The sequence below is a fragment of the Hyaena hyaena genome, unplaced genomic scaffold (assembly GCF_003009895.1).
Source record: "Hyaena hyaena isolate Hyena2069 unplaced genomic scaffold, ASM300989v1 scaffold_1291, whole genome shotgun sequence".
Lineage (NCBI taxonomy): Eukaryota > Metazoa > Chordata > Mammalia > Carnivora > Hyaenidae > Hyaena > Hyaena hyaena.
In genome coordinates this window covers 23,135-37,092 of record NW_024081924.1, presented here as the reverse complement: position 1 = coordinate 37,092, position 13,958 = coordinate 23,135, and positions in this window count along the sequence as shown.

Genomic DNA, 13,958 nt, shown 5'->3' with positions numbered 1-13,958 from the left:
GTTAGTGTCTTGGTTTTCTTTATGTTTTGTAAATTTATACATCTTCTGAGACTACAAATACCCTCACTAGCAATAAGGACAAATTATGGCAACAAACATATTATATAGTGACCTAATAGGAAAAATGATAATCTCTTTAAATGTCACATGGTAACATTTAATTTACATTTAAAAAGCATTTAGTATGAGTAATTATAAGTTAATTAAATATTGATTATTCTAAGAGCTCTATTGTGATTTAGGACCCATGCAGTATACAGTAAATCTAGCTGATTTGAAATAAACTTAAAATGACATTAGTAACTAATATGTAATTACATTTTATGGTTATTGAATGTGACTTAACAAGCTTAATATTTATGATGAACAAGTCAAATATTATGGTAAAATTTCAACATTGGTTTCTGAGTACCTACTCTTATCATGTATCTATTGCCAAGCAGCTATTAAATGCTTAAACTCTTCTAAGGTTTTTGTTTGTTTGTTTGTTTGTTTGTTTGTTGTTTTAATTATCGGTTTCTGGTCAATTGTCTCCGTGGAATATTGAAGTATTTACAAGAGAAACTCCACGTGTCCTTGTGTATCTTTTGCATTGTGCCTGTCGATATTCTCAAATGCAATCAATGGTAAGTTGTTATGCAGCAAGGATCCTCCACTTTAGCTAAAATGTTCCTTTAAAACACTTATGTTTTATTTGAAAGTTTATATCCATGAACTATACAGTCAACTAATTTGTCTTTCCTCTCTCACCTCTTACTAGAAGAGTGTCATTAAGTAAACAACAACTAAATCCAAATAAAAGTCATTCTTACTGTTCCCTTAGGTATCCATTAGAAGAGTAAATGCATTTTTTAGAAAGTTTCTAACTTTTGAGGGAAAATACAAAATGTGTTGCTTGGAGCAAAGTAATATTTCATAAATTTCTTTTAAAACTTCCTGTCTTTGCCATTAAAACTTTCTATTCATATTCACCATTCAGTCCATCTATTTACCCATCCATCCACCCATCTATCCATCTGAATGGCTATTTATTCAACAAACCAGTCATGACCATTTCTGCATATGATTATGAATAAACTTGCTCTTTTGGTTCCTTTCTTAGAAACCTAACTTTGTTGATGATGGAAGCTAGAAAGATGCACTAATGGAACTGAGAAAACTGATGCAGTGTGCCTACCACAACAAAATATAATCCCCTGGATTGTTGTCGGCTCCTTCTTTTGCTGCAGAAACAGTAGTTCCAACTTGATGCAATAGATATCATCAGTGCACTGCCTTTTCCAGCCTGCTACCTCGGGTAATTAAAATGGAAAATAGTCTTCCTCAGACAAGAGTAAGAAAAATAATCAAATAATGGACTGTTACTGGTAGAATGCTATACATGGAGGAGTACTATAGAATTATTGTGCATCTGACATCTAAAAATTTCTAACATCTAAAACAAAACAAAACAAAACATTAATTTCAAATATACACACTCTAAACGTCTCTTCTAGGATTCGGAAGATAAAACATAAATGAGGAATGACTTGCCATTTAATCTTTTATTGAGCCTATATAGTACGGTCTGGTACTGTGTGTCTACACAGTGATTCCTGGCAACAATCATATGTTTTAGAGCATATTATTTTCATTTTATAGATTGTTTAACTGAGGTTTGGAGTAGTTAACTTCCTGAGATGACACAGCTGCAAGTTTCAGAGCCCACTTTCACATCCTGCACTATCTCAAAAACCTTTTCTTTCTATTATTCTGCCTCCTGTTTTGAAATTCTATGCACATAAACTTTAACATTCACTTCCCTTTATTTAAAAGAAATGTTTTTGAAAAGTTTTACTTAAGTCAAATATTAGTAGAACATATAATATATTAAAAGTGCTTTGAGGAGGGAGTGCTAAAAAGAATTCTAAAATTATACCTGTTGTAAAGCAAGAATTCTTTCATGATATGTAAAAGAACCCTTTAATTTATATTTTCTTTTACTGCAAATTTTACAGCCTCAATTTTCTAGAACTGAGATATACTTGTAAAGGTATTCTAGTGCATATTTTATTACAAGTCTCTAAATTAAAATGTATCTAATGGGGGTACCCAAGTAGTTCAATCTATAGAGCATCTGACTTTTGATCTCGAAGTGGTAAGTTCAAGATCCACATTGGGTGTGGAGCCCACTTAAACAATAATAAAACAAAATGTATCTGATGTTTTCATATAGTTCATAGGCATTTTATAATGTGAAAACAACCCATTAAGCTGATAATTTTTTTAGCATTATTTATGGTATGCCAGTATTATGCTATGCACTTTAAATTTTTTAATCCTTGTAATAGATTATGAGGTAGCGGTGATCAATTTCTGATTTCCTTATGTAGAAACTGAAGTTCAGACAAATTAACTAACTTGTCCCAAAGTCACTGGTTTATTACAAGATACATCTTGGATTTATTATTTTTATTATTTTTTAAACATTTATTTACTTATTTTCAGAGACAGAAAGAACATGCGCACCAACACATGTGCATGGGGGGAGGGCAGACAGAGAGGGTGAGAATCCCAAGCAGAACTGGAAGTGCGACTCGAATTAACAGACTGAGAGATCCTGACCTGAGCAGAAATCAAGAGTCAGAGGCTTAACCGAATAAGCCACCAAGTCTTCCTCTGGGATTTATTCTTATATCTGTCAGCTGAACTAGGCCTGTTCCCTTACACCAAACTGCTTTCATAATATAGGGTTACTAAGAGAAACATAGACAAATTTATTATGCCTATAGTATCTCATGGATTCTAAAATGTTCACATTTTTATATTTCAATAATTCTAAAATTGAAGTGCATCTTTTAATCAATAGCATATTAGCACTGTATCGTATTTTAACTAGTAGTGATTTTTCTTTCTTCAATGGTACATTTAATGATGATACTTCTTATAATAAATAATATCTTTAATTCAATAAAATATAGAAATACATACTTATTGAATATAATGCAATTGTTTATAGTTAAGGGTAGATTACTTTTCTCTTCCTATTTTAAATTCTTTACATTTTACCAGAATTCACACCAAGACTTGCTTTTCCAAGGTGTTTATCCTTGTAACTTCTCCTCATTTTTACAGGCATACTACCAGTTCTTCTTTTATATAATGGTGTTCTACCTTACTGTGGTTGGATTTCTGAAAGAGAAGGCTTTGAACATTAAAATGTTAAATGGAACATTGAATGACATGCAAATGTTGTCAGGTCTCTTGGATTTGTCAACTGTTGATGTTAAAATATAACATATGGGAGGAAAGCTGAATATTTGCTAGCTGATCCATTACAGTAATCTCAAATTCAATTTTTCTATAATTCATGTCCTGCATTTCATCTTTCCCAAATTGGTAGCAACACTAAATACTCAGTTTTCCAATTGCCTCTACTTTCTTACAACCTTGACTCAGTGACTCTACCTGCTTTCAAAGCCCTCCACAGTTACCTCATCCCACAAACCCATTTTTATTTCCCACTACTCCCCAGAACATTCTCAGTAAATCTCCATTTCCTATCTTCCTATCATAACTTTTTAAGATTTGGAGTCTAATCTTGGCTCTGTGGGCTGAAACAATCCCACTCGTTTATCTAAACTCAGATCAGGTATTACCTCCTTTGTAGGACTTTCCTTTGCTCATCTTTTCATTACAATCACCTAATACATAGCCAGTGTTCAATAAAAGTTGGTTGAAAAAATGAAAGAATGAATATCCTCTTCTTTGAGAGCTTTTATTAGCCACTAGTTTTATTGAAAATAGCTTCAGCTCTTATTCTATGCACCAACAGAAACACCTTTGAAACCTGAACTTTTTATCTGAGCATGTAAAGACTCCCTTTCAAAGTACATTAATCTTCATAAGCTTTTATTATTATTATTATTATTAATATGCCATGAACTCCAATACTTTGTTTTCCCCCAACAGAGTCTTTGCAACAAGAAGGCACTTTCCCTTGTCTAATCACATCTGCAAGTAAGCAAATATTGGCAAAAACTCATAAAATTGTATTATTCCCTTTAGGTAAACAATGTCAAACTCAGTGGCCACTGTTGCCATTTATACGTGTGAATCACAAATTTACATTGCCTCTGGATATCATAAATGGCCTCTATCATAAAGTGCTAGTAAAAACCCTGCTTCTCCTTCTGTAAGAAGGGTGGGCATGAATAATCAACAAAAAACAAGCCTTTAAAAGGATTTTGATGTTAAAGGTTGCTTATTACAGCTCAAGTCTTAAGAATAACATGCAATTTTTACTTATATAGTTCTATTCCATAGGTTTTGGTTGCTTGTAAAAGTCATAGTGTATAGCAAAGAAAGCTAAAATGGCTTCTTTGATGAGCAAGTATATCAGTTATGATTCTTGACTATAAGCAACAGAGGCTATGTCTAATAAAAGGAAATTTATTGCCTAGGCATTGAGGATTCACAAGAACTTGGGATGCTGGGGAATGGAGCTTGAGGATAGGTGGGAATTAAAGAAGCTCAAATAGGAAACAGAAGCCCTGCAGCTATCTCAATAGCTGGAATTGTCTGACTAAGATACTACTGTTGCCATTATTAAAATGAAAGATTTCAAGAGAATTCCTCAATCCTTGAAGCACCCACTTAAGATTTCTCCTTTTCATTTTCTTTGTATAAGAGAGTTACCTAGAATGATACTATGCTGTCTACAAAATTGCATGCAATGGAGAAAAAATAATATCTCATTAGTAAATCAGGAAGCTATAATAAGAGTGAATATGTATTGAGTGGCCCCAAAGTGACAAACATCTACCACAGAAGTGCCCAAAAATACATGCTTGCATTTATTCAGTGTATCATTTATTCAGTTGATTAACTAACATAATGCATGTCTACTCTGTCTAGTTACTGAACTGAGAGAGCTTGGCCCTTGACCTTAAAAGGAACACAATCTTGTAGGTAAAAGAAGCCTATAAAGAAATTAGTACCATACAATCTGATTAAGGTCACAATGAGTCATGAATAAAATGAAAAGGAAATTCACTGAACAAGAACAATGAAAGGCTGTGAATAGGAGGGAAATAGTATTGACTGTGGAATCATTGGAGGTGGATTTGATTCCCTGTTCTAATATCTAACAAATCTATAACTTTGGCAAAAGACACAAATCATCTCTAACACTCAGTGTTCTCATCTGTAAAATGAGAAGAATAAATCGTCCTTGTAGGATGGGGAGAAGTAAATTAGATTGCATATATTTAAGCATTTAGTACTTAAAAGGTATTTGATAAGTGCTTGTTGATTAATTCATTCATTTTTTTCATTTATAACACAAAGAGTGACTGACTTCTGGATGCACAAAGAAGGGATTATTGGAAACAGATCTTAAGGAAATGAGTAAGTATACCTCAGGGCAGAGGAAAAAGGACATTCTGAACATATGCAAAGATGAAGGCATGGAGATGTCTGAAGAGGTGGCAAAAAGATTAGCAAATATGGACTGTGAACGTTTAGAGCAGTACCAGGCAAAGAGAGGAGAGTGATAGGTTAAAGTTGATTAAGGTATAGTGAATGTTAAAGAGTTTCAGTTTTTTCCAGGAGTTAATGCTTTTCAAAATGTGATCCCTGTGCTTCCTGTATCAAACTCACTGGGATTGCTTTTTGGAAATTGTTATTTCCAAGGCTCTAACCCAGACTTCTTGAGTCAGAATCTCTGACAATATGGTGTAGGTAGTACATAATATTTATAATTTACCTGGGAGATTTTAAGGCACCTTAAAGTGAGATAATCCCTGTTCCTGTAAGGTAATAGAGAGCCAAGAGAGTGTTTAAATGAAGTAATCATGAAAAAAAGAGAGATTAGGACGTCAACACTGGGTTTCTTTACCTTTAGGACTTTTGAATATATTCTATCCATCTGGGTAGGATTTTTTTTATACAGTTGAGCAAAACCTAACACATATGAGACAGAATCTCAGCTCAAATAATGGCATTCTCTTTCTATAGCCAAGAATCAGACTAGACTATGTAATAATTCTGTGGCAAATAAAATGGAGCAAGATGGCTGATAATAAAAATGAATGATTTCTAAAAGCATTTAACACTCAAGGAGATGGAGCCAGGAGAAGTATGCTTTTGGAACAGGGGTAGGGATGGGAGAAGGGGGGGGGGGGAAGCAGCATAAATTTTCTGAGTTATGGTAAATGTCACAGAGAATTCAACAATTTTCTTTGCAGAATTTAGAAAACGAGTGTGCATAATTCCAACTGGGTGATATCACAGGGAATTTGAAAAGTACCCCGAGGCAATTCAGAGAGTTGCTTTTACATTCAAACTGAATGAAAGAAAACATCCATATTTCAACTAGGCGTGCACACACATGCACCCAATGGCTACATGCAAACATATACCACAAAAGCACTTAATCACAAAAATATATTGTTACGTTGAAGGTACAGCAGGTAAGATTGCTTTCTGGATGCCCTGTATTTACCCAGGCCCAAAGTCAGGACGCAGAAGTTGAGCCAAAATAATAAACCAGCTACAATTCAACCTCAGACTTTTTGTTAGGAACTGAATAAGATAAAAAAAAAAATAACAATGTCTGTTCCTTATTGTTCTTATTTAAAGCCTTAAAATCACATAAACATGAACTTCTGTAGTATTTAGGTGTTTATTTGCAGAGGACTGCATTGAGGTACAGAGTCTAATTTCTGGCAGCCCTGTGAGGAATGCATTAGTATCGGAACTCTTAAACCAGTTCCTAGCCTTTATTCACTTACTAAATGCAGATCAGAAAACAAATGAGAGAAAAGGAAAGGAGGCTGGTAACATGTTTAAAAGATCAGAGAGGGTTACGTTAGGTAAACTAGTGGGGAAAAAAGTAAACTATTCATCATCTAGGAAACAATTTCAATATTATAGCATGAATAAAAGGTGTAATGTTTCTCAAGCAGAAAGATAAACAAATGTATTTTTGTGGCCATAGTGACCTGGGTAACAGAAGTAAAGAATGTCAATGAGGACCTCAAAATGGAGCTCTGAGGTCAGGTTTGTTCATCCACCCATCCATCCATGCATGCATGCATCCATCCATCCTCCATCCTCCATCCATTCAACTAACATTCATTTAGCCATTACTAGTGCCATCCTCTGTGCTAGGTAGTGGGGGTACAAAGATAAAGATGACATAGTGTCTTATGTCAAGGTGCACACATTTCTGTGAGAGAGGCAAATATGGAAATAAATATCTACACAGTGAAGTATATAAATATAGACTATAAGCACACAATCATAAAACATGAGGAAAACTGAAGAAACGTAGTACTTGAAACTGTATGTGTATGTGACAGAAAAGACACACCACGGAAAGTCCATAACAATGCTTAAAGGAAGATTAATATAATGTTCTAGACAATTGTAATGGAATACTGTAAACTTGCTTGAGTTCAATTACAACCATTTCAATCTCATTCATACAATCATGCTGCATTCAGATGGAGTATAAATTCTGAAGATGACAGTAATATACCTGGAATGACACATGTCCTGTCTGCAGTTCTCAGGATAAAGTGGGGAATAAAAGAAAGCAATATGTGGTCAGGATCTCCATTCCTGAGTCAGGAAATTTTAAAGATTCCTGGTTGTATCTTCATTTCTTATAGAACAAAAGGTGAAGAATGTTAAAGTGGAATTAACTCAAATTAAGTCTTAAACTCTGGGTTTAAATAAGCAGAAAGAATTGGCACTTATTAAACATCTACTCTGCATGTGGTTCTATGTCCAGAGCTTAATTTATCTCCTATATTAGTACTACATAGGAGGCTTATGAAAACAACAATATTACATAGAGGTTCTAAACACAGAGATTCTCAATTCAAATCTCAGCTCCTCCATTTACAAGCTCTGAGTGATCCTGGGCAAGGTTCTGAACCTCTCTGAGCCTCAGGTTTGTAATCTGTAAGATGTTTATATTCATAGAAGCTTCCTCAATAGTTGTTATGACCATTAAATGATTTAATATAAGTGAATCACTTGGTGTAACACCTGACTTAAAATAAACATCAATAAATGTTAGCTACTCTTACTGATGTCAGTGATACATAATATTTTGTTTTTTATTTTATATTCTAGGAAGAGCACCCATTCATATTTTTTTAATGTTAGCAAACTAGAAATAGAAGGAATAGAATTTGATAAAGTGTAGTGACAAAGAGTAAATAGTAAATATTTCACCTAATGGTGGAATGTGAAAAGCTTTCTCTGAGACCAAGAAGCAGACAAGGATGCATTTTATTACCACTACTATTCAAAACTGTATTGGAAATTCTACAGAGATCATTCAGGCAAGAAGAAATAAAGAAAGACATAAGGACCAGAAAGGAAAAAATAAACTACCATTATTCACAAATAGTATGATGATGCCCACAAGAAATAAAAAAGAATTAAAAGATGAATTTATTGGGGTGCATGAGTGGCTCAGTTGGTTAAGCATCTGACTCTTGATGACAGCTCAGGTCATGATCTCACAGTCCTGAGATCAAGCCCTGTGTCAGGCTCCACATGGAACCTACTTGGGATTCTCTCTGTCTCTCCCTGGTCCTCCCCCAGTCAAGCAAGTCCCTTCTCTCTCAAAACTAAACATAAACATAAAAGAATAAAAGATGAATTTATCAAGATTGTGAGACACAAGGTCAATATACAAAAGTCAACTGAAGTTCCATATTCTATAAACAAATATAAAATACAGTTCTAAAAAGACAACTTTTACAGTAGCATGAAAATTCCAAATGTCTAGGATAAATGTAATAATTGATATGCAGGAATCTATAAAAGCAATATTTAAGGAAATTAGAATTTGGAAGTTTCAATAACAATAGAGTAAAAGACTCAGTGATTTTGGTGTGTTCATTTTCTCTCAAACTAATGTAAATGTCAAGCTTATTTGTAAATTCATCCCAACTTGTTCTTCCTTAAGAGTACCTTGAGGATACAGGAGTGCTGATGCATAAAGGCACATGTACCCCAATGTTCATAGCAGCACTTTCGACAGTAGCCAAATCATGGAAACAGCCTAAATGCCCATCAACTGATGAATGGATCAAGAAGATGTGGTTTATGTGTACAATAGAATACTACGTGACAATGAGAAAGAGAAATCTGGCCATTTGTAGCAACATGGGTGGAACTCGAGGGCGTTATGCTAAGTGAAATAAGCCACGCAGAGAAGGACAGATATATGTTTTCACTCATATGTGGAACAGGAGAACCTTAACAGAGGACCATAGGGGAGTGGAGGGGGAAAATAGTTAAGGAGAGGGAAGGAGACAAACCATAAGAGACTCTTAAATACTGAGAAAAACTGAGGGTTGATGGTGGTGGGGGAGAGGGGAAAATGGGTGATGGGCATGGAGGAGGGCACTGGGTGTTATATGGAAACCAACTTGGCAATAAACTGTAAAAAAGTACCTTGATTATTATTAATACTTTGTATTTCCATATTAATTTTGAAACACTACATCAAAAGAAAAATGTTGGAATACCAATGGATTTTAGATTGATTTGAGAGGGGTATGAAAAAAAATTATGCAGATCGGCTTAGAAAAATTACAAAGTACATAAACAAATACATAATAATGAGTTCCAATTGTTCCAACAAGGTAAATGAGAAAAAGTATATTGGAAGAGGCAACTAAATAAATGTGGTTTGTGATATTGAGCCCTGCGCTCTCAGCACAGAGCCTGCTTGGGATTCTCTCTCTCCTCTCTCTCTATCTGTCCCTGTTCCTGCTCATGCTCTCTCATTCTCTCTATTTCAAAAATGAATGAATGAATGAATGGATGGATGGATGGATGTATGAATGAATTAATAAATAAATAAATAAATAAATATTTTAAAACATGAATAAGAAAACCTAACAGAACTATATGAATATATGGAACTTCCTTAAAGTGATCAATCCTTCCTTTTCGGTCATTCTTAGTGAGCACATGTCTAAGCTGCCCAATAAGGTGGACCACAATTTCCTTTCCTGACTGTAACTGATCCTCCTCCTAAACGAGATGGAGCCCATCCAGTGTCTTAGTTAGCTCAGTGCCTTGAAGGAGCTCCTCTTAAAGCCTTGGCTGCTTGGTAGCTTTGCCAGCCCCATCCCCTTTGCAAAGTTTTACTCTTGGGAAAATCCCTTAGTTTCCTTATTTCTTCAGAAAAATATTACTAGTAACATTGCCTAGCCCCAAATCCTATGGGATTGGGAGTGGCTAGAGCAGTTTTTAAAGATACTAGAGGTCTTGGCCTTATAGACCATCTTCTCAGATCCAGGGCTGGGAATAGTGTTTGCACTTAAAAAACAGAGAAGCAAATAAAGCGCGTGGACAGCAAAAAAAAAAAAAAAAACAGAGAAGCAAGCAAACATCCTCAAGACAAGTTAGCACCTGACTCAAAGGAGAGGCTTTTTCTGTCCAGCTGACTCAATAAGTACTTCATCCATTGACTGGAAGAAATTAATAATGTATTTCTAATTGCAGGTGGCAACCTATAAATGGGTCAAAAAGTAATCTTAGTGGGTTATATCTAATATATACTATATATAAATACATATGCATATGTATGTTTAATTTCTGTATTTTTTGAAATTTTGAAAAATTTTAACTTAAAAATAATAAGATATCTGTTATTAGCTATATAACATTTTTACTTTGTTCAATTTTTAGAAGGAAAAATTTATCCAGATCCTGTGGGCTCTCAGCCCTGACTGAGTGTGAACATCTTCAACTTAGGAATCCTACTGGCAGACAGAACCAGGCTTAGGGAGATGATAATCTCAGAAAAAAAAAAATAGGGAGAATAAATATGCTATGAATTAAATCAGCCAAACACAGGAATATCACTTCACAAAACATCAGTGAAACTTAGGGAGATGTCCTTGTCATGCTCTTGTTACCATTTTGTGCAGTTCCATGAAAACAAAGGATCACCTTCTCACTTTTGGTAAAAGGAGCTTGTTTTCTGAGAGGGGATACGGAAGAGAACTGATTAACAGGGAACAGTTGGCCTCTCCAGTGAAGTTCTTAATATTCCTTTTGATTTGGGGATCTGTGATGTTTAATGCATCTTAACATCATCAGACAAACATCAAAATGAGGAAATAAACATGTACTGAATGCCTTTTACAAACCAAGAACTTTTGTGTCCTTGATCCTATTTAATCTATACAGTGGTTTTATATAAAATATATTACCGTCTTTATTTACAAATGTGTAGCCAGTAACTATGAGATCTAGATCATGTTCTTGGAGTCACCTGGCTGGTAGGTGATAAGAGCAAGAGTCACTCCAGGATGAGCCCCACAGCACAACTATAGTAGGCTTTCCTCTCTGTATCACACTTTTCTCTAACCACAAATAGAACATCCAGTTTCCTTTCTTTTGATATTGTTTATTTCTATTTTTTCTTTGATCTGGCGTCTGAGTCATTCTTTTCTGTACATTTGGTTATGATCTTACCACGGGGTTATTGGTCCCAACGTTTTTTTACAGAACCATAAACTGTGACTACCGGTGCTAAATGACACATGTCCATCTAGTAACTCTGACCTCTTTCTCGAAGCTTTGATTCCGCAAAAGATGAAGTTCCCTTCAAAGTATTTTACTGCTACAGTTTTGCACAAAACAAAAACAAATATTTTAGAATCTTAGTTTGAAGACTGACTACCTTAAGAACTGGCATCCTTTATCATTTGAACTAAATTACCTTTCTCCACAAGACATATGCTTTTGTCTAAAAAGAGTAATGTGGTGTGTAACTCAGCTAATACTTCACTCCTTTCCAACAATGTGTTTAAATTCCTCCATCTTCTATTATTCAGAATGAGAATTTTCTTAGTAGATTTTCCAAACTTCTTGTTTCCTTTTGGCTTTCTAATGTTTACTCATTTTACTACTCTTGCTGCATTAGGATTGTTTGGATATTAGGTGAACTGAATGGGTACCTTAGGCAGCAGAGAGGTCAGTTTGGATCTGCCTGGCACTCAGCATTCTTCATCCCAGTCATGTGACATTCTTAAATGCATTGGAACTGTTCTTAATGCTCTCCAGTCTGATGAAAAAGCCTGACAGCCTTTTGCTCCTTTCTAGAAGGGAGGTATGACCCTAATATGGGTGGTTAAGGAGACTAGGCAACATCTTCAGCTGTGCCTTTATTGTCTCAGCCAACTCTGACCCTGCTTGCTGATATAACAAGTGCTCACTCTAGATAGACAGCCTTTCCCAGAGCAGACTATGTAACAGCCATCTAGCAGGACATCCCAGAGGCCCTCACAGGCTGTTTCAAAAGGATACTAGTGTTTTTGGAAATCTCAGCAGTAGAGGCTGAAATATTTTGCCCATTAGGAAATGAAGTTGCTGGTCTGTAGCATGAAATGGGATCTCAAAGGCACTTTTGCTGGCCAGTGCTTTCATGTTGTAGAGGTAATTGATGAAATACTGATTTCTCTAGGTCTTCTACTGTAGCAAACTATCATCTTAATCTGCAAGAGCTTGGTTAATACTTGATATCCTGTTTCCTGAAGAGTTGAGTGTCAATTTCTTCAAGATCTTGGGGCATTGCCTCCCATGGTACATGAGGTCATCTTAAAGATTTCATTTTGGGGCGCCTGGGTGGCTTAGTCGGTTAAGCGTCCGACTTTCACTTAGGTCATGATCTCACGGTTCGGGGGTTCGAGCCCCGCGTAGGGCTCTGTGCTGACTGCCAGCTCAGAGCCTGGAGCCTGTTTCAGAGTCTGTGTCTCCCTCTCTCTCTGACCCTCCCCTGCTCACGCTGTCTCTCTCTCTCTCTCTCTCCTAGAAATAAATAAAAAAACATTAAAAAATTACAAAAAAAAGATTTCAAGTGCTCCATATGCCTTGTCATAAATGAATGAATTTAAACATCAAACTCTCCTATGTTATGACCAGTATGACAGCAACCTCAGTCAATTAATTTACCTCAGAACCTGCCTCTTTATCCCTGGACTCAGCAAGGCAATGATCATTAGGCTCCTGTGTCATTTTTTAAAGAAGGATTTCCAAGGTAGGACTTGTCTGAAAGCACAGAGGCTAGGGAAATGATATGGCAGATGGCCTGAGAAAAGGAAAATATGCTTTTCCACTTTCTTCTGAAAAGAGATACAAGTAATGCAATAAAGATGTGTGGGAGTTGACTTCCTCCTTGAGGATCCAGGGTTATGATTCTTTACAACTTCGGTATGGTTGTGGCTTGACTGGGTGGCATCCACTATGGCCCTTTTATCTGGTTTCTCCAGAGTAAGTCAGTATAACAGGATTTGTATTTATTTTTTAAAAATTTTAGTGCTTTTTATTTACTTATGAGAGAGTGTGTGTGTGTGTGTGTGTGTGTGAGAGAGAGAGAGAGAGAGAGAGAGAGAGAGAGCAGGAGAGGGTCAGAGAGAGAGGGAGACACAGAATCTGAAACAGGTTCTAGGCTCTGAGCTAGCTGTCAGCACAGAGCCTGATGTGGGGCTCGAACCCATGAACCATGAGATCATGACCTGAGCCAAAGTCAGATGCTTAACCGACTTAGCCACCCAGGCAGCTCCCAGGATTTTTATTTCTTAGTTTAATTTCTTGGTGGAGAGGATTTGATTAGTTCAGCTCAATCTAGCAACAGGTTTCCATTGGGTCAGTGACTTCTTTAGTCACCTATGGTTAGATTACAAGGTTAGAGTCCCATGGACAGAACCGCCTTTAGTAGGGAAAATTCCAACTGTGGAAAAAAAGGGTTGGAAAAGGGCACCAACATTGTCTACATTAATTATTTTTCTCTGAGAGAAATTACTAAAAAATAAAAAAGGGCAAAATTCACATCTCATTTATTAATGAGTCCAGGGATTTATTATTTATGGAAATATTGATTATGCTGTATACCACCTTACATAGAGAAAACAGCTCTTTCAGATTTGCTTTGACAG